Genomic DNA, 21,937 nt, shown 5'->3' with positions numbered 1-21,937 from the left:
AAAACCGTGAACAAGACTCCAAAATTATAAGCGTATCCATGAACGTCTTGCCGGAAGCACGACAGAGGAAAAATTGAGGTGGTGTCAACAAGAAGTACTGCAGTACCTGGCCACAGGTGGCGCTTGTGAGTACACCCCCCTCTTGTATAGCGATCGCTGGCGTATCCCTTCCGTAGAATTCTGTCGGGCAACGGAGTTGACAGCTACATGATTATCGGGTAAGTTTAATATTGAAAAATATATATATATATACACACACACACATATATATATATATATATATATATATATATATATATATATATATATATATATATATATATTTAAAGTAGGAAGATGTGATGTAGTTCTAAGGGAAAAGTATGGGAAATATGTCTGGGTAATAAGCAAAGCTCTACCTCCAGTTTGTTTCTTCATTATGATCAGAGATAAATGTAAACAAAACATTGGTTGCCATTTTTTATCGTGCTTTTTAGCGTGTTTAGGAAATGCATGACATAAAATCACCTTTAATATTTGTGCCTGTTTTAGTTTAGGGTACTGTAGTACATGCATTAAGTGTTCTGTACATTAAAGGGTAGTTTTTAACAGAACTACGTACAAGGGAAGGTTTTAAAAGTCTGAATATACATGTTGAATAAATAGGTAAATATGGTGTCACTACTTCGCGGATTTTCACCTATCGCGGCCGCGACTGGAACCTATCTACCGCGATAAACGAGGGTTCACTGTATATAGACCAAAGAAGTGTTAATCATTCGTGCCCAATCCTTTTGGGGGTGCTTTTGACCTATCGTAGTGTCAAGAAATCAATATTTGAGAGAGAGAGAGAGAGAGAGAGAGAGAGAGAGAGAGAGAGAGAGAGAGAGAGAGAGAGAGAGAGAGAGAGAGAGAGAGAGAGTACGATCAAATATAACTGAACACAAAACAGAGAGAGAGAGAGAGAGAGAGAGAGAGAGAGAGAGAGAGAGAGAGAGAGAGAGAGAGAGAGAGAGAGAGAGAGAGAGTACGATCAAATATAACTGAACACAAAACAGAGAGAGAGAGAGAGAGAGAGAGAGAGAGAATTTTTCATTTAAATTTTGTCCAAACTTAACGTAATGCCGTACAATACTTGTTTTTATTTAAAAATTGCAATACCATACTGTACTTTTAACACTATTAGAGTTAAGACGAAGCACTCAGTTCGCCTTGATGACTATGGAAAAGACTAAACTTATTACAAAATTCCAATTTTTTTCCTCCATTCAAGATCTCTGAAACACACAAGAGGATTAAATCCCAAAAACTGTTGACAACTCTGCATAAGTGCAAGTCATCGAGTATGCCAATACTGTACACACCACAAGCTTCTTCCCTTCCTCATCTTCACAGCCTCTGGTTTTTTCGCAAGTCATGTGATCAAAGATAACGGCTATACGGTAATTCTGGCTTGCTTGTTTGTGAATAACCGTCCAAATGTATAGTTAATTTTTGAAACGTTCAGAACTTCAGATATATTTTAAAGAGTGAAGTACATCATCAATGAACAATATATTACATATCATTAATTGTACTATTAACCCTTTTACCCCCAAAGGACGTACTGGTACGTTTCACAAAACTCATCCCTTTACCCCCATGGACGTACCGGTACGTCCTTGCAAAAATGCTATAAAAGTTTTTTTTTCATATTTTTGATAATTTTTTGAGAAACTTCAGGCATTTTCCAAGAGAATGAGACCAACCTGACCTCTCTATGACAAAAATTAAGTCTGTTAGAGCAATTTAAAAAAAATATACTGCAAAATATGCTGGGAAAAAAATAACCCCTTGGGGGTTAAGGGTTGGAAATTTCCAAATAGCCCAGGGGTAAAAGGGTTAACTACTACATACTTGTACTTCAATGTATTTCATTCAAAATCTAATGGATCAGTCCTTGGGTCATACCCCACATATCCACCAAGTTCTGTAGTATTTGCGTAATTTTATTCACACAAAAAAGTTAACAAAATATTTGCCATTTACCTAAAATTGTAATTATTTTAATATCTGCTGTGTACTTGTACTTTGACGTACTTTATCCACAATGGTACAGATTCACCATTGGGTCATACCCTACATGACTACCAAGTTTGGTCAAAATCGGTACAATAGTTTTTGTGTAGTTACAAACAAACAAATACACTGACAAAACAGACATGGGTGAATACATATCCTCGATTTTAGTGAAGGCAAAGATAAGTGGCATATATAGGCATGGGGGGTGCCAGTTCAGACAAGCCATCTGCCCAAAAAATTGAGAATTTGAAGGCTTTGCTGGGTCTAAGGGCTGTATTCCCCTATAAGCTTTCAAATGTGATGAAACAGGCCTTTTGGAAAAATAATGACAAAGAGGACCTTCAACACCCAGGAAGAAAAGGCCTTGCTTGGCCAAAGAACCTATGAAGGATAAACTATAGTTAATTTCTTTTAGCGATCAGATTTGCACCGACTCGCAGCGGTGCCCTTTTAGCTCGGAAAAGTTTCCTGATCGCTGATTGGTTGGACGAAATAATTCTAACCAATCAGCGATCAGGAAAATTTTCCGAGCTAAAAGGGCACCGCTGCGAGTCTGTGCAAATCTGCCTCGATAAAAGAAATGGACTATAACCATGTTGATGTGTGGGAATGCAAGTAGGGACTTTAAAATGAAGCCACTACTTATTTATTTCTGAATACCACAGAGTTCTCAAGAAGATATGAAGAAGCTAAAAGTAATAGGAAGGGACTACAATAAAGCCCTGGTAACCAGGGAGTTTCTCATTTGAGTGGGTACACTATCCATTTAGGCCTTGTGTGAGAAAATATTGCCTGTAGAAGTATTTACCACTTAAGGCCCTCTTTCTCAGGTTTGGAGGACAAGTTGGTAGAGTATTTTTCCTCCAATACTGTCAAGTTCCTCCACCCCCTCTCAACTCTCCTCCAGTCCATTAACCAACAAGTAATTTTTAATTCTAATAAGCTTTACACAAAGCCCTTTCTCAACAGTGTTTTATGGTCACCTCTGATATCAAGTTCACACTCACAGAGTTTTGGAAGGACTACTTCAGTATTTTGCACCAAGACAAAGCATGAGGGAAGTGTCTTTCAAAGCAATGAATTCGGCCTGGAAAAGCTTTGTCCTAACTGCCTAGCAGATAAAGATTTTGAAGGCTCGATTCTGAGCATGAGATTCAGACTGGGGTCGAGAACATTCTCTCACTAAGAAAGTCCACAAGGATGACGTAAATGATGAATATGTTGAGGAGTTGGTAGAAAACTGCAATACTGCAATACAGAACTCACCACAGGAAAAAAAAGGTAGCCAATAACATTTTTATAAAAGAGGAGGAGGGAAGGGATGAAGTTCCTAATTCAATGATAAAAGAAATGTGTTGATCATGGGTTGCTACAGATTTTTTTTAAATGTCATCCAGATTAGGAGGAAGGCAACAATGAGCGTAATGCTTTTAAAATACCACGCAACATGCCATTTCAGAGACCTTTTAAAATGGAAGCAAAAAATTACCTCTAAAGACTGTGTCAATCATGAGGCCCTTATTTTCAAAACTTAAACAGGTGGGAGTAAGTGGGTCTTTACCAGCATCATTATTGAAGTCTCAAGTAATATAAGGCAAAGAATAGAAGTTGATGGGCACCATAGTAAGTATAGGAATGCAATATCTGGTGTTTCTTAGGGTAGTGTTCGCAGCTTATTACTTTACAGACTTCAGGTATACACTCATAAATGTTGCTACTTTATTTGCATGAATTCCATCTTTATGTACATCTCGGGTTGTTGAATCCCTTAATAGATATCTAGCAAAGCTGTGTAATTATGGGTATGAAGTTGAACCCTGACAAAACTTTGTGATTGTAAGTACACCAAGGACAGTGGCTCCTCAATATCCAGATCTTTGCATTGGCAAGGTCTCTAATTACACAAAACTCATTTGAGACATGTTCAAACTGTTTCTTCAATTGCACAAAGACGGCTTATTGAGACCTAAAATTTTGGTGATCAGTCTATCCTGAGGTTATGTTTCGACTCTCACTCTACTATGTTTTCAATACCGTACTGTTTTCCTGTCTGGTCTTCAGTTGATGTGTCTCATTTCAATTTGTTGTACTGTACGTAAACTTGTAATCTGTCAAATTACCGATTCCTAAGCTGGATATTAATCGCTGCCACTGAGGGGGGCAAGCCAGCCTCAACTTGGTGCCTGTCCCAAGCCCGGGTGAATGGGGAGGGTTGGCGGCAGGAAAGGCATCCGGCCATGAGAAATTAGCCAAAACCAATATGACCAGTAGGGATTGTGAGATTAACCGATGATGAAGTGTGGGACAGAGGTAGATGGAGAACACTGGCCAGAAACATCGACCCAACATAAAAGTGGGAAAAGATGCAGACAAAGACGACGACAACTAATGTTCAGCGAGTTATTTGTACGTTGCAAACATTTTTCATCATTTTGACCATCCTTTACATTCATATCTTCCCAGACTGCACCATCCTGTATGTAGTACTTGGGATGCTGTTAATTCTAACATTCTTGCCTTCTCCATCATGAGGCTCAATACTACACAGTATTTTGAAAGTTTTATTCCAGCTGTGACCAGATTTTGGAATAATCTTCCTTATCTGGTGCTTGAGATGATGGAACTTTGATAGTTCAAACTTGTTATAAGTGCTTTTATGCTGAACAGGCTGACATAAGTCTTTTCTTTTATAGTTTATATACAACAGATATATTTCAATGTTGTTACTGATCTTGAAATATTTCATATTTTTTATTTATTACTTCTTATTTAGTTTATTTCCATACTTCCTTTCCTTGCTGGTCTACTTTTCCCGTTGGAGCCCTTGGGCTTATAGCATCCTGCTTTTCCAACTAAGGTTTTAGCTTAGCAAATAATAATAATAATAACAACAACCAACATTATTCATAACCATAAAACAACCAATTACTACATTATTAATAAAAGAAAAAGAAATTGTTGTTAATAAAATGAAAAAGTTATAATTACTGTACCTTCCTAAGTTCAGCAGTAACATTATAAACTACTGCCATTTCCATATTATTTCCTTATCCTTTCCTCACTGGGCTATTTTTCCCCTTGGAGCCCTTGGGCTAATAGCAACCAGCTTTTCTAACTAAGGTTGTAGCATGGCTAGTAATAATAATACTGTAACAACCAACATTACTCATAACCATATAACAACCAATTGCTATATTAATAAAAGAAAAGGAAACAGTTGTTAACCCTTTTACCCCCAAAGGACGTACTGGTACGTTTCACAAAACTCATCCCTTTACCCCATGGACGTACCGGTACGTCCTTGCAAAAAAATGCTATTTTTTTTTGCATATTTTTGAAAAATTTTTGAGAAAATTCAGACATTTTCCAAGAGAATGAGACCAACCTGACCTCTCTATAACAAAAATTAAGGCTGTTAGAGCAATTTTAAAAAAAATATACTGCAAAATGTGCTTGAAAAAAAATAACCCCTGGGCGTTAAGGGTTGGAAATTTCCAAATACCTTGGGGGTAAAAGGGTTAATAAAATGAGAACAAAGTTATAATTACTATACCTTTCTAAATTCAGCAGTAACATTATAAATCAACGCCATTACCATAACAGATAACAATAACACCCTACTAAGTCTTTACAATAAAATCTTGAATCTTCAACATAAAATCATTAGATTCATTCATAAGAAAATTCAACTTCTATAAAGAAGCTCCATTTTATTTTCATATGATGCCTGCTTAGTACACCCAAGCCCTTTCACATCTGGACAATTATGGGAAGTAGGACGCCCAGATGTTCAAAATGTCAGGATGAATGCGAAGTAGGCTAATAGTACGACTATTATTCCTCGTTGGCATTACTATTTCTCCCCTCTCTCTCACTCACTCACTCACTCTCTCTCTCTCTCTCTTTCTCTCTCTCACTCTCTCTTTCTTCCTCTCTCTCTCTCTCTCTCTCTCTCTCTCTCTCTCTCTCTCTCTCTCTCTCTCTCTCTCTCTCTCACTGCAGAAGGTCCTTAACTTAAAAACATTCCGAGATACAAATACAAATATAATTGAAAATTACAAAGATAAGATAAAGAAATACTGTAATAAGACAATACTGTATTATCAAATACAGTAAGCAAAATTACATTTGTAATAACCTGATATTTATTTCATATGAAAATCATAGGCATAGGATTCAGGTTAGGCCTACCCTAGCCCAAAATTTAAAAACATTCAACGTGCAAACAACATAACTTAAAAACAGCTTCTTTGAACCAATTAAGTTTGTAAGCTGAGGAACTTCTGTATTTTGTATAGTAGAGTACTCTTACAATACATTCATTCTAATATTCAAATACATTGTACAAATTTATTTTTGAAAAAAAAAAGAAAAAAAAAATTGAGAGGTAAGAAACCAAACTATTCCTGTTTCACTATAGTCCATTTCTTTTAGCGAGGCAGATTTGCACAGACTCGCAACGGTGTCCTTTTAGCTCGGAAAAGTTTCCTGATCCCTGATTGGTTAGAATTATCTTGTCCAACCAATCAGCGATCAGGAAACTTTTCCGAGCTAAAAGGGCAACACTGCGAGTCGGTGCAAATCTGCCTCGCTAAAATAAATGGACTATAGATCCATTTATAGAAGAAAAAAAAAACTACCACCATTATAAATATGATGTCTCTTACTATATTTGTACAATATAATTACCATAAAAATATGAGTTAACTTGTATGACAACTCCTTATACAGGTATTGCGAATGGCCTCGCTTCAAACATTTTAAAGGGTTTTAATTTAATAAAAATAGCTTACTTTGTTAGTATCTGATGTGAAGTGAGAAGAATATTATGAAAGTTTTCACAAGTTCTAATGGTTTTAAAAGACTCATGCTAGAAAGTTGTGATAGGAAATTGAACACAAGTATTAAAAATCTAAAACAAAAATAAAAATAAAAAAGTAAGCTTTACAGCAGACAAATTATATTCTCCCTTAAATATAATTAGAATAGAGTATCATTGACGCTAAAGACTTTTAAAAGTATAGGAGAACTCAGTAGAGCGCAGAACTCTTCAACGACCTTCCCCTTGATGTCAAGAATAGCAATAATGTGGCAGTTTTCAAGAAAAACCTGAAGACTTATCTTTTTAGAAAGTGTTATAATAGTGACCTGAAAACTATTAAGCCTGAATACAAATGCTAGCGAAATAACTGATAAAATACAGAGCAAAATATTAACTGGAAAGAAATTATTTTCACACACCAAGGCCCGCCTGAACAGACTTTGTGTCTAATGGAGGGCGAGAAATAAACCCGTAAAAGTAAAGTAAGTAAATATGAACCAGGTTTGAAGTCTCTGTGACAACGAAGTCCAAACTTATGGCTGAATAGGTGAACTGAACATTTTGCTTGACGGTGACCTTGACCTTCCAAAATTTAAAAATTTCCAGCTTTTTTACATAATAGTTAATCCCTGCAAGTTTCATTACGATTAAAATTGTGGCCAGGAAGCTTTTCACAAACAAACACAAACAGGGGTAAAAACATAACCTCCTTCCAACTTTGTAGGTGGAGGTAAATATCTTAATCATGCAGTGATAAATCGCCGTCATCGGTCATGTTGTGGTGGGGGGGGGGGGGGGTTGCAAGGAGGCCAGAGCCCCATCCCCAGTAATTAAGGATAACGACACGGACCCTCAGGTTAGGACGCAACGCCGATTTTCCCTTTTTGTATGTTCTCTTTCATCGGAAAACCCTGGCGATGGTTTGCAATAAAACGGACGAGCTATTTTTCATACTGGATTTGGTGTGGTTTACATATATCTGCTATTAGTGTAAGGTCCCAAACTTACGAACGTTCGGGGATAAAAACACAAATCTAACTAAAATTATAAATCTCAGAAATTGAAAAAAAATTCAAAATGAAATACAGTAATACATTCTTTTGTATAGGGAGAAGGAAGAAAACACACAAATGATTGGTTTGCAACAACAATAATTATCAGAAATGCATGGAAGACAAGATACTCGACTAGAAAAATAATTGGTTTGTATATTTGGCAAGAAATTATAGCACCATATAATACAATTTGTAATTTCCTTGAAGTTAATGTGCATCAAATATGTTATTTTCATTAGTAAAATAAATTTTTGAATATACTTACCCGATAATCATGTAGCTGTCAACTCCGTTGCCCGACAGAATTCTACGGGAGGGATACGCCAGCTATCACTATACTAGAAGGGGGTGTACTCACAAGCGCCACCTGTGGCCAGGTACTACAGTACTTGTTGTTGACGCCACCTCACTTTTTCCTCGGTCCACTGGTTCTCTATGGGGAGGAAGGGTGGGTCAATTAAATCATGATTATCGGGTAAGTATATTCAAAAATTTATTTTACTAATGAAAATAACATTTTTCAATATTAAACTTACCCGATAATCATGTAGCTGATTCACACCCAGGGGGGTGGGTGAAAAACCAGTGTACAAGACTAAAGGATAGCTAAGTATCCCGTATTTCATATAATCAGTTATCCACAATAACAATGAAATAATAAGTACCTGGTAAGGAAGTCGACTTGAACCGTTACTCTGCCTTTAATAAGATCGTCTTCCTTACTGAGCGCAGCGTTCCTCTTGGAAGGCTGAATCAACTCAAAGGTGCTAAAGTATACAGGGCTGCAACCCATACTAAAGGACCTCATCACAACCTTTAACCTCGGCGCTTCTCAAGAAAGAATTGACCACCCGCCAAATCAACAAGGATGTGGAAGGCTTCTTAGCCGACCGTACACCCCATAAAAAGTATTCAAGAGAAAGGTTAAAAGGTTATGGGATTATGGGAATGTAGTGGCTGAGCCCTCGCCTACTACTGCATTCGTTGCTACGAATGGTCCCAGGGTGTAGCAGTACTCGTAAAGAGACTGGACATCTTTGAGATAGAATGATGCGAACACTGACTTGCTTCTCCAATAGGTTGCATCCATAACACTCTGCAGAGAATGGCTCTGTTTGAAGGCCACTGAAGTAGCCACAGCTCCCACTTCATGTGTCCTTACCTTCAGCAAAGCAAGGTCTTCTTCCTTCAGATGAGAATGTGTTTCTCTAATCAGAAGCCTGAATAGTAAGAAACTGAGTTCTTAGAACTTGGAAAAGAAGGTTTCTTGATAGCACACTATAAGGCTTCTGATTGTCCTTGTAAAGGTTAAGACCTTTTTAGATAGTACCTAAGAGCTCTAACTGGGCAAAGTACTCTCTTCAGTTCATTCCCCACCAAGTTGGACAGGCTTGGGATCTCGAACGACTTAGGCCAAGGACGTGAAGGAAGCTCGTTTAGCAAAAACCGAGCTGCAAGGAACATGTAGCCGTTTCAGATGTGAAAACAATGATCCTGCTGAAGGCGTGGATCTCACTTACTCTTTTAGCTGTTGTCAAGCACACGAGGAAAAGAGTTTTTAATGTGAGGTCCTAAAAAGAGGCTGATTGGAGAGGTTCAAATCTTGATGACATAAGGAACCTTAGGACCACGTCTAGATTCCAGCCTGGAGTGGACAACCGACGTTCCTTTGAGGTCTCAAAAGACCTAGGGAGGTCCTGTAGATCTTTGTTGGTGGAAAGATCCAAGCCTCTGTGGCGGAAAACCGCTGCCAACATACTTCTGTAACCCTTGATCGTAGGAGCTGAAAGGGATCTTACTTTCCTTAGATATAACAGGAAGTCAGCAATCTGGGTTACAGTGGTACTGGTTGAGGAAACTGCATTGGTCTTGTACCAGCTACGGAAGACTTCCCCTTGAGACTGATAGATTCTGAGAGTGGATGTTCTCCTTGCTTTGGCAATCGCTCTGGCTGCCTCCTTCGAAAAGCCCCTAGCTCTTGAGAGTCTTTCGAAAGTCTGAAGGCAGTCAGACGAAGAGCGTGGAGGATTGGGTGTACCTTCTTTACGTGAGGTAGACTTAGAAGGTTCACTCCTAGAGGAAGAGTCCTGGGAATGTCGACCAGCCATTGCAGTACCTCTAAGAACCATTCTCTCGCGGGCCAGAGCGGAGCCAACCAACGTCAGCCGTGTCCCTTTGTGAGAGGAGAACTTCTGAAGTACCCTGTTGACAATCTTGAACGGCGGGAATGCATACAGGTCGAGATGGAACCAATCCAGCAGAAAAGCATCCACGTGAACTGCTGCTGGGTCTGGAATCGGAGAACAATACAACAGAGAGTCTCTAGGTTATCGAGGTAGCGAACAGATCTATGGTTGGCTGACCCCACAGGGCCCAAAGTCTGCTGCAAACATTCTTGAGAAGGGTCCACTCTGTGGGGATGACCTGACCCTTCCGGCTGAGGTGATCTGCCATGACATTCATACCGCCCTGAATGAACCTCGTTACCAGTTAGCTTTCGATCTTTAGACCAGATGAGTAGGTCCCTTGCGATCTAGAACAACTTCCACGAAAGAGTCCCTCCCTGCTTGAAGATGTAAGCCAGGGCTGTGGTGTTGTCAGAGTCCACCTCCACCACTTTGTTAAGCTGGAGGGACTTGAAGTTTATCAAGGCCAGAATAACCGCCAACAACTCCTTGCAATTGATGTGAAGTGTCCTTTGCTCCTGATTCCATGTTCCCGAGCATTCTTGTCCGTCCAAAGTCGCACCCCAGCCCGTGTCTGATGCGTCCGAGAGGAGACGGCGGTCGTGTTTCTGAACAGCCAAAGGTAGACTTCCTTGAGAAGAAAGCTGTTCTTACACCACGCGAGAGAAGACCTCCTCTCTTCGGAAACAGGAACTGAGACCGTCTCTAGCGTCATGTCCTTTATCCAGTGAGCAGCTAGATGATACTGAAGGGGGGGGAGGTGGAGTCTCCCTAACACGATGAACAGGGCCAGCGATGAAAGTGTCCCTGTTAGACTCATCCACTACCTGACTGAGCATCGGTTCCTTCTCAGCATGCTCTGGATGCATTCTAGGGCTTGGAAGATCCTTGGGGCCGACGGAGAAGCCCGAAAAGCTCGACTCTGAAGATCCATACCCAAGGAGACAATGGTCTGGGATGGGACGAGCTGAGACTCCTCAAAATTGACCAGGAGGCCCAGTTCCTTGGTCAGATCCATAGTCCATTTGAAAATCTCCAGACAGCGACGACTTGTGAGAGCTCTTAAAAGCCAGTCGTCTGACGGAGCCGGACACAAGATCATGGTACTGCTGCACAGTCTGTGAACTGTCAACCATGGGCAAGCGAGGAAGTACAGTGACAACCCGAATCTGTCTAGACTGTCTGGGTCGTACAGACAACTCCTTATCGGGTTGCTGAGGTTGCCGCACTGCGTCACAACAAGTCACTTCTGCTGGTTGTTGAACGTCTTCCCCGTGACACATTGACTCCGTAAACAAAAAATCCTCTAACAAGGACTAAGCTTGGACTGCATGTCTTGCAACACAGCTCAAGGTCTATGGGAGCAGGTGTGGTAACAGACGGGATTAGCGACTGAAGTGGAACCATTACCTTCCCTGGAAGCATGTTATGCTTAAATAAAAGTCCATAGGAGGCTACGCAGCTAAAGGCTCCCTCCAAATGACAGAGTCCTCAAGGGAATATCAGAAGGAGGGAGAAAAGAACTTTCTCATCTACAGGGACCATATCCTAGAAAAGCTAAGTTCTCTCAGTGAGGGTTTCACTGGTGCAAAAGCAGCAGACTAGAAGGCAATGTTATGAAACTGCTTGCCAGTCTAGTGAGTTGGCAACAACCAAAGATGTGTGACTGAGAAGCATGCGGTAAGGTATGCAGAGCATGTTGTATGCAGAGTATGCTGTATGCAGAGCATGCTGTATGTAGAGCATGTTGTATGCAGAGCATGCTGAATGCAGAGCATGCTGTATGCAGAGCATGTTGTATGCAGAGCATGCTGTATGCAGAGCATGTTGTATGCAGAGCATGCTGTAAGCAGAGCATGCTGTATGTAGAGCATGTTGTATGCAGAGCATGCTGAATGCAGAGCATGCTGTATGCAGAGCATGTTGTATGCAGAGCATGCTGTAAGCAGAGCATGCTGTATGTAGAGCATGCTGTAAGGTAAGCAGAGCGTGTGCATGGCGTTTAACATTTCTCAGAAATTCCATGACCAGTGCTAGAGTGCTTTATGCATGCTTGCATGGGGTTTTAATATCAACATAATATTTACCTTACATTCATAACTCATGATTCATATTTTTGCCATATTTTGCGATATTGTTAAAAATATATTGCAAGGAATACAAATATATTTTTATAAGTAATACAAATAACCTCCATTATCATAATGTTTGAAAATGGAGGTAAGGTATGCTGAACAGCAGAGTCAGAACGAGCTGGAACAACAATAGTTGTGGTTTCCTCTTCAAGACTCTGTTGAGGGAACACCTGAGGCTCAGTCTGCAAAGGCTGATCAAAAGAAGTAGCAGAAGGTAGGCGCATGGGTGGAGGAGGCTGACTCCTGGCATGAGTGGCTGAACTCAAGGGTTGCGCTTGCTGAGTGGTTGGCGGATGCGCAGTAGCAAGTTCCTGAGGAACGAGTTGAGGTTCCTGCGGTGTGAGCTGAGAGCGAAAAGGCAGTGGCTGCGCAGAACGCAGTAAAAGTCTCGCAAGTTGAGGCTCCTGAGGCGCAAGGCTAAGTTGTTGAGGTGCTTGCCCTGAGGAGGGTTGAGCTCGCTGCAGCGAGAGCTGAGGAGACTGACTCATGGATGGGAGAGGTTGTTGTACCTCAAGCGAGTGTTGCCTCACTGGTGGAACAGCAAGTGGAAGCGGAGGAAGAGAGGTATAAGCCTCCTGTTCCCATTGCTGAGGTTGCCTTAAGGAAGGCGGAGGGAGCTGCACACCACTGGGATCAGTAAACTCATAACGTGGCTCAACATCGTACGCCTGGCAGGCCTGCGGTCAGGCGGAGCGAGCGCAGGCGGAGCGAGCGCAGGCGGAGGCGCAACCTTCTCAGCCCGACACTCACGCATCAAGACCGAAAGTTGTGACTGCATGGACTGCAGTAGAGTCAACTTGGGGTCGGCAGACACTAAGGTCTGCTGAGGTAAAGCCTTAACAGCAGAGATCTGTTGCGGCAGAACCTTACTCCTCTTAGGCGGAGTGCATTCAACTGATGACTGCGGCGAGTCAGAGCTAACCCAATGACTGCATCCGGGTTGTTGAACTCTAACTTCGTACGTCTGGCATAGGTCTGGACTTTACGTTTAAGAGGTCTTGAGACCTGAGACCAGCGTTTTCTCCCCTAAATTTCTTCTGCAGACGAGCAAAATAAGGGGTCAATCGTCTGCGGGTGGGAGTGACGGTCTCGGTAAGACACGCCCGCAACCACCGAGGATACTTCTGTGCGCCGATCAAGGCCTGCTGAACCCTTTTGCCCTTCGACATTGCTTCTCCCCTGGGCTTGGGAGCTTGCAAGAGGTCCCGGACTGGGAGGACGACTGGCGCGCACAGAAGTACCCTCACGCACAACACTGACACACTTTGCGCTAATCACTTATCACTTTGATTTTCTGTTTGCACTTATTTCACTGAACTCGAAACTTTAAGTGGTTTGTACCTGAAACACGCAATTCTATCCTTTCTCAAAAGTTAGTAAATTGCGAAAACAGAATTACAATGTAACAGAAAAATCTAATGAAAGATAAATAATTCAGTGGCTGGAAAGAGACTAAACACTAGATCACTCTAGAAACGTTTACCTTCTTCCCCTAAAGAGACTAGGGAGAAGAGCAAAAACGATAACAACGTTACTCGCTTGAATGAAACGTTTATCCTCCTCTTTCTCCCTCCGTCTCTATCTCTCTCTCTCTCTCTCTCTTGACTTAGAACCTGAGAGAAGAGCCCAATCATATATATCGTTAAAACATATTATTGTTAAAGGAAAAAACTGAAATATTTCCCAAAATGAAAAGTTCCTTTATTAGGATTAAAACCATTAAGTTAAGAAAGAATGAACAAAACGCTAGACACGGTTACTCTTATGCAACGTGAAACCGTGAAAATTCTTTCTCTATCGTAACGATAGAGCGCAAGTTGAACGTTCTGAACGTCAACAACTGCAGAGACAAAACAAAACGTTAGATCAACTTTAAAAAAATACGAGACTATAAAAGAAATTCTTTCAAAGACATTAAAATAGCATAATATGTTAACAGGTAAAACCGAAATGACGGGCTCAAAGTTAATTAACTTCGGTACCAAGAAAAGACCGCCTACTATTAGGAAGGTCGAATATAAACAAATATAAAAATTAATTTTAATAAGTTTATAATAAAAGGAAGTTAATCGAAGAGGCCTATAAGAGGCGGAGAGATATAAAATAAATCTATAACTTTTGTTAAGCAAAATTAAGAAAGAGAGTCTATACTCTCTTAGACACCAACACTTCCGTCTAAGGGAAGGGTCGGCCATTTAAAGGTGAAAGAGAGTTCATACTCTCTTCGTCACCATAAATAATCAAATTAATTCCAAAAGCTAACTAAGCTAATATAGAAGTTTCCAGTATAGCGAATAGCTGCAAATTTTAGAGAAATACTTCACCAAACCGTGAACAATACTCCAAAATCATAAGCGTATCCAAGAACGTCTTGCCGGAAGCACGACAGAGGAAAAAGTGAGGTGGCGTCAACAACAAGTACTGTAGTACCTGGCCACAGGTGGCGCTTGTGAGTACACCCCCTTCTAGTATAGTGATAGCTGGCGTATCCCTCCCGTAGAATTCTGTCGGGCAACGGAGTTGACAGCTACATGATTATCGGGTAAGTTTAATATTGAAAAGTTGTAATTTATACTCAATACTTAACCTAAGAATTCCTCCAAATACGTTTTGAGGAGTAAGCAGTGAAAATCAAAGAATCTTAAGTGAATGGAGGTCTTCAAAGTTTGAATTATACCAAATGATGTCAACTTGAAAGCTAGGTTGGTAGCGTCGCGGGCTTCTGTTTCAGAGGTCCCGAATTCGCGTCCCAGCCAGGACACGGATAGTGTGAGACCTTCTACCAAGGGGGTACTCCTCAGGGTGGCGCCTGGGGGGTGAGATTAAAGGGGGCTTGTGATAGTCCCGGCTGGCTTATGGTCGCCCGAGCTGAATGATGTAGTTCATCTGAGTGGAGACCTAAAACCCGCAATTTTTTAAATGTCCAGTAGCGGTCATTCAATAATTATATTCGAGAAATAATCGCAATAATTATAATATTCAAGAAATAATCGCAATAATTATAATATTCGTGAAATAATCGCAGTAGTTATAATATTCGTGAAATAATCGCAGTAGTTATAATATTCGTGAAATAATCGCAATATATATAATATTCGTGAAATAATCACAATAATTATAATATTCAAGAAATAATCACAATAATTATATTCGAGAAATAATCATAATTATAATATTCGAGAAATAATCACAATAATTATAATATTCGAGAAATAATCACAATAATTATATTCGAGAAATAATCATAATTATAATATTCGTGAAATAATCGCAATAATCATAATATTCGTGAAATAATCGCAATAATTATAATATTCGTGAAATAATCACAATAATTATAATATTCAAGAAATAATCACAATAATTATATTCGAGAAATAATCATAATTATAATATTCGAGAAATAATCACAATAATTATAATATTCGAGAAATAATCACAATAATTATATTCGAGAAATAATCATAATTATAATATTCGTGAAATAATCGCAATAATCATAATATTCGTGAAATAATCGCAATAATTATAATATTCGTGAAATAATCACAATAATTATAATATTCAAGAAATAATCGCAATATTTATAATATTCGAGAAATAATCACAATAAATGCTTATTACTAGATTGTCCGATAACTACAAAACTTTCAATGGACCTTTTAACTTTTAGTCAATCACTATTCAGTATTGTGTATATGTTTACCAGTGCACTCATCACCTACTGATGAATCTTTCCGTTCTCTCCTAACCCAACCTCAGATGCCATATCCCTCTCCTCTGCAGGGGGGAGGGGGTCAGGTAGTTTGTAGAACAGCACCTCACCGGCCAACATTACAATCCTGGTAATGATTACTTGAAGGCTTAGAAGGGGGGCATCATCCCCAATAAAGACAAGCCAATTTAGGTAAGATTATTTCCTTTACTTCAAGGACTTTCCTGGATCCATCAAATAAGGGAACCCTACTCTCTACATGCCCTAAAATTTTAGTTTATCATCCTATGATCTTCCTATTCGGGTAGTTGAATCAGTAGAACTTCGAAAGTTCAAAGTTGGAGCAAATGTTTTTATGTTGACCAGGCTGACAGGAGTCTTTTTATTGTTTATATATGACATATCTGTTTTTGACGTTGTTAATAGTTTATACTGTATAGGACATATCTGTTTTGACGCTGTTACTGTTTTTAGAATATACAGTATTAATAATTTATTCTCATCACTTATTTATTTCATTATTTCCTTTCCTCACTGGGCTATTTTTCCCTGTTGGAGCCCTTGGGCTTATAGCATCTTGCTTTTCCATCTAGGGTTGTAGCTTGGCTAGTAATAATAATAATAATATATATTCTTAGGTATTTTGCATATCATACTACATAACTGGTGTTTATTGCCAAATAGACATTATTGAACCCCTTCAGAACAAGTTCAGCTTTTTATAGAAGGAAATATTTCTCCTTTACCAATTCTCAAATTTGAATTGTTTTATCACCAACAGATTGAATATTTCAACAAGTAGTGGGCAGTCCCACCTGCAGCACTTTTCTCAAATATCAGACTTATCTCTTCTTCTACATTTTGAACAAGGGCCAGGCAACGACTCCTTTGGATCAAAGCCTTTAATACTTCATCCTCATTATTTATTTATTTCCTTTCCTCATTGAGCTATTTTTCCCTATTGGAGCCCTTAGGCTTATAGCATCTTGCTTTTCCAACTAGGGTTGTAGCTTGGCTAGTAATAATAATAATAATAATAACAATAATAATATGGTACATACAGTATTATCATTTTAAGTTCTAATTTCCCAATTCTCCTCGTCTCGGTGTCGGTATCCACGGTTCAAATCTTGTTTACGACCTCATCTCCGATCTTTTGATCAGCAAAGCTTATAACCACATTTCCATTTGAAGTTTACCACGTATTAAGAATTGGGCTCCACAAGGCACTAGAAGAATTGGAAGACCCAGGCCTACATGGCTTAGGACTATAAAGCAGGAAGTAGGAGATCATGAATGGAGAAGTATTGAATTAAAAGCTCAAGACAAGAGACGACTGGCGGAAATCTAACCGAGGCCCTTTGCGTCAATAGGCGTAGGAGGAGATGATGATGATGATATTCTCAAGGGCCTTTTTAATCTCATTTTTCCTGTCAATGATTTAGTTGATTTAATTACCAGTAAGTTTTCTGCTTACCTTTGTCAATTTGTTATTTTCTCATGATGGGTAAATACATAATAATGTACTTGATATGAACCATATATTTTTCCTATTCGTTATCTTTGTTTTATTCATTTCAGACCATGAATATTGGGGGGCAAACCACCTGTTCATGAGATTTCCTATCACCCATATAATAACAATTATAAGGGTTCCCAGAGGGAAAACCAAATGGGTTTTAGGTAGAAAAACATCTGAAAAAAAATTTATTTAGAATTAGGTCCGCAATGCATAGTAGACAAAAGTTAACTTTACAAAAAATAAAAAAAAGTTATGAACGTCTATAGAAAATGAGATAGAGGTATATTTATATTTCCAGGGAGTTATTCTATAGGTACAAGTTATTAGAAAAGGGGTAATACCAGAAAATATTTCTCCAACAGTAAATTTATGATGGAATTAAGCTATGTCTATGCGTAAGATACCAAACAGAATCTTAGATTCTTTTCCATCGGGTGTGGGCGAGGAATGCCATGCCGAGCTAGATAGCCTATCAGAACACCAAAGACTACTTTTCACGTCTAACGAATTTACTGATGATCTAAACTACAAGAAAACCCAATTGGGTGATAAAATCAGTCATCATTATCTGATTTTAACCCTAAGACTTACCTCCGAGAGGATATATACCTTCGAGTAGCAGGTGTCATTCGAGGGAAGATTTAATTTTCCTAATCCAATCTTCACACGTTCGCTAAATCATAATTTAATCATTCCACCCTCGAATAATTACCCCAAGACTCCCCCCCAAACTTCATTCCACGAAAAAAATCACTTTGATATATCAAGCAAAAAGGGGACAGATCACAGACACAGAAAGTAACAGGTGGACACACCGGGACAAACGTCAACAAAACACTGACGTGAAATGACGCCAGAGTTGCCAGATTATTTCAACTGGATTATCGTACATAAGCCTTAAAATTATCGTTTTTAAAACCAAAATTATCGTACACACTTTGAACAAGATTATTAAGGAGTAACATATATAGCTTATTTCAAGGTATTTTAGTATAATTGTTTAATTAAACACACACACATACATTGTATGTACCTAAGGTATGTATCGTAAATCGTTCCGGACCCAAAATAATCGTACATGTACGATAATTATCGTACGCATGGCAACCCTGAATGACGCTTCCCACGAGACCGACACCTCCTAGAAGAAGAGTAGGATGAGGAAAGATCACATTAAGTGACTCATTTTCATGAATTCCTCTTTAATGTGCTTTTATTTCCCGTTTTTTTCATACTTTCCAAGTCATATATTATCAGTTATAAATTTATAAAGGCATATCTTTTATAAATAAGGAGACTTTCATAGCTTCTTGGCCCAAATCGATTTGACATTATTAACGTCTTGACAACTGTAGCATCCAGGGTTGCCAGTTTGGCCTTTTTTCCGGCCTAAAAAAACTCAAATTTGACCTTTTGTATTTAAATAGGTTGGCCTTTAGTAATATGAAAAAAGCCGGCCCTTAAATACTATATTTTTGACCTTTTTCTATTAATGGGTTGACCTTTTAAAGCCTCTGTTGATTAGAAATTGACCTTTTCTCATTTAGAAAACCTGGCAACTCTGGTAGCATCATCGATTTTACATATGAGTGCATTTTTTTTCCTAATATTAACCGTGCATGTTTTGCTTTTTTTATTCTCTAGTCTCATATTTAAATTATTGGGATCAGTATCCTTGTACAAACCGGGCGATTCACTCCTCTTAAGATCTATAGATCATCCAATGCATTCACCCACATTGGGTTAAATTGGAGTGTTGCCGACAGAATATCAAATCATTTTAGTGTTTTACCACAGACCACTGAACAAGGCATCCGAGGCTATACTCTTACTTTCCTTTTACGGACTTTGAAGATGATAATGAGCAGTTCATTTTATAGATTTTATGTTGTTTTAGTTATATTTACTTGGTTTAACTGTTTGAAATTCCGTTTCCTTATTCTATGAGAAGATTTTAGTGTTTCTTTACCACAGACCACTGAACAAGGCATCCGAGGCTACTCTTACTTTCCTTTTACGGACTTTGAAGATGATAATGAGCAGTTCATTTCAGGGATTTTATATATTTTTAAGTTCTATTTACTTGGTTTAACTGTCTAAAATCCCATTTCCTTATTCTATGAGAAGAACATACCGTTTTTATCGAAATAGATCAAATAACTTTCTAGCTGCAGCCAAGTAAGCAGTTCATTTCAGAGATTTTATATATTTTTAAGTTCTATTTACTTAGTATAACTGTTTGAAACCCATTTCCTTATTCTATGAGACGAGCATACCAGGTTTATAGAAATAGATCAAATAACTTTCTAGCTGCAGCCAAGCAAAAATTGCTAGTTTAAGTCATTCAAGACCGTGAATAGTATAATTACCCATTGTTGTTACATTTGTCAAGGCCAAGAATTTACTTTATTCTTTCTTTGTCTTCTTTCCTATTCTTAGAATGAGGTTGTTATTAAGCTCATTTCGCGAGAAAGTACGTGGTTTTGAAAGTAAGCTTCAATAAAGCGTGTATGAATAGTTTATTTAGCCACACACTGGCCATTCATCTATGATACGTCTGTGATTATCAATGGAATGCATTCACTGACCATGACAATATGACAGGGACGAACGAAGAAGCCTTATATATACATACACATACATACATGCTTATATATATATATATATATATATATATATATATATATATATATATATATATATATATATATATATATATATAATCATAACTGCATCCCGTTACAGGGGAAACTAGAAAAATAAGAATTGTCTGAGTCACACACACACACACACACATATATATATATATATATATATATATATATATATATATATATATATATATATATATATATATATATATATATATATATATGTGTGTGTGTGTGTGTGTGTGTGTGTGTTTGTTTATTCTGGGACCCTGTGTAAATAATATCTTATATACACAAATGTATATATTCGTAAACATACTACTAACTTAAAACCAATGACTATCCATTTCTTCTGATTTCCTTATAATGTTTATATTCTTTTTAGAAGAATGAGGAGGTTTCATAGTTAATACAATCCTTTTTATGGGAGTTATTCGTCACATTGGTCTCTTTCTGAGACAAAAAATATACTCTGTATTTTGTCTTACCGATTGTGGGAAAACAGCTGTTAAAAGCAAGCAAAGACCGGTCATTACGTCACACGTTATTTTAAGACTCCCCCACCTGTTTGTCTTTGGACGTTCTTATGCATCTGTCACAGGAAGTACAAAACACACACACACACACACAGTGTGTGTGTGAACAAGAACAGAATGAACCCCTTGAGATGGCAGACGAATCAGGGAAAGGGAGAGAAGACGATGGAATGATGAGCTAAGAAAATTTGCTGGTATAGACATGAAAGCATAAAAGACACGTGTAGGATATGTCTGAGGCCTTTGTCCTGCAATGAACTAGCAAAGATCGATATATATAGTGCTCATAACTGCATCCTGTTACAGGGGAAACTATATATATATATATATATATATATATATATATATATATATATATATATATATATATATATAGATATATGTATATATATATATATATATATATATATATATATATATATATATATATATATATATATATATATATATCTAATGACCCATAAGCATTAAAACATTGTATAGTTATTGTTACCTTCACCGACAATTATACCAAAGAATTGGAAAGCCAGAAGGCATGCCAGTCAAAGTCAATCAACAGTGCCTCTTGAATACTAACTTCATCAAATTCTAAAGAAAAAAAAAATAATAATAATAATAATAATAATAATAATAATGATAATAATAATAATTGAAGCAATGGAGTATTCTTAGCTAAGAGTCAGTCGCCTTGTGCATTGTATATTGATCATCCACGAGTTTATTTATTTTATTTATATTCATTCATTTATTACAAATGTAGACCTAGCCCTACCTGGTCCACTAAAATGCTAATAAATAACTAATTTCTTAATGTGTTTTATTGTTGAATATATTTCTCGATAATTCAACTTGAAATTCATTGGTCATAAACTAACACAGTAAGAATATTACACTGATACACATTGTTATATTGATAGTAAAATCAACAATAGTATCATTGCATATTTCTGGGACTCACCACTCCTTGCGTCCGTCAGGTCTGGGCTAAATAAGGACACCAGCTTACCTGTAGCATCGGCCTCTGCATTTTAAATGAATAATAAATTCGATATCTCGGTGTTCAAATATTGCTTGAAGCACTTGGCAACCTAAAAACAGCCACTTATTACAAGGGTATACTGGCGTTGCAACTGGAAGGGTCACTGACTCTTGGTTTTTTCGAATTTCAGGAAATCGGCCTAGACCCTAGAGCGTGAATTCATTTTTTCCAATTTGGTTTTAGGAAGATGATAACTTCCTATTGTTGCCTTAGCATGAGCTTGTCTGTTATTTCGA

At 38.1% G+C, this 21,937-nt stretch overlaps 1 protein-coding gene across 3 annotated transcripts in view; it reads right to left on the bottom strand.

Moving 5' to 3' along the window:
• Positions 1-18,300, bottom strand: part of LOC137614394 (erbin-like) — a 101,235-nt gene extending 82,935 nt beyond the window's left edge. For 2 of the 3 annotated variants that reach the window (XM_068344188.1, XM_068344190.1), the window contains exon 1: positions 18,067-18,300. The gene's annotated coding sequence lies outside the window, so the exon portion shown is untranslated. The remainder of the gene's footprint in view (positions 1-18,066) is intronic. The other variant, XM_068344189.1, reaches the window with a different exon arrangement.
• Between the last annotated feature and the right edge of the window lie 3,637 nt (positions 18,301-21,937).

Source organism: Palaemon carinicauda, chromosome 20, assembly GCF_036898095.1.
Source record: "Palaemon carinicauda isolate YSFRI2023 chromosome 20, ASM3689809v2, whole genome shotgun sequence".
Classification (NCBI taxonomy): domain Eukaryota; kingdom Metazoa; phylum Arthropoda; class Malacostraca; order Decapoda; family Palaemonidae; genus Palaemon; species Palaemon carinicauda.
Note: the sequence above shows the minus strand (reverse complement) of the source record. Positions and strands in the feature narration are given on the sequence as shown.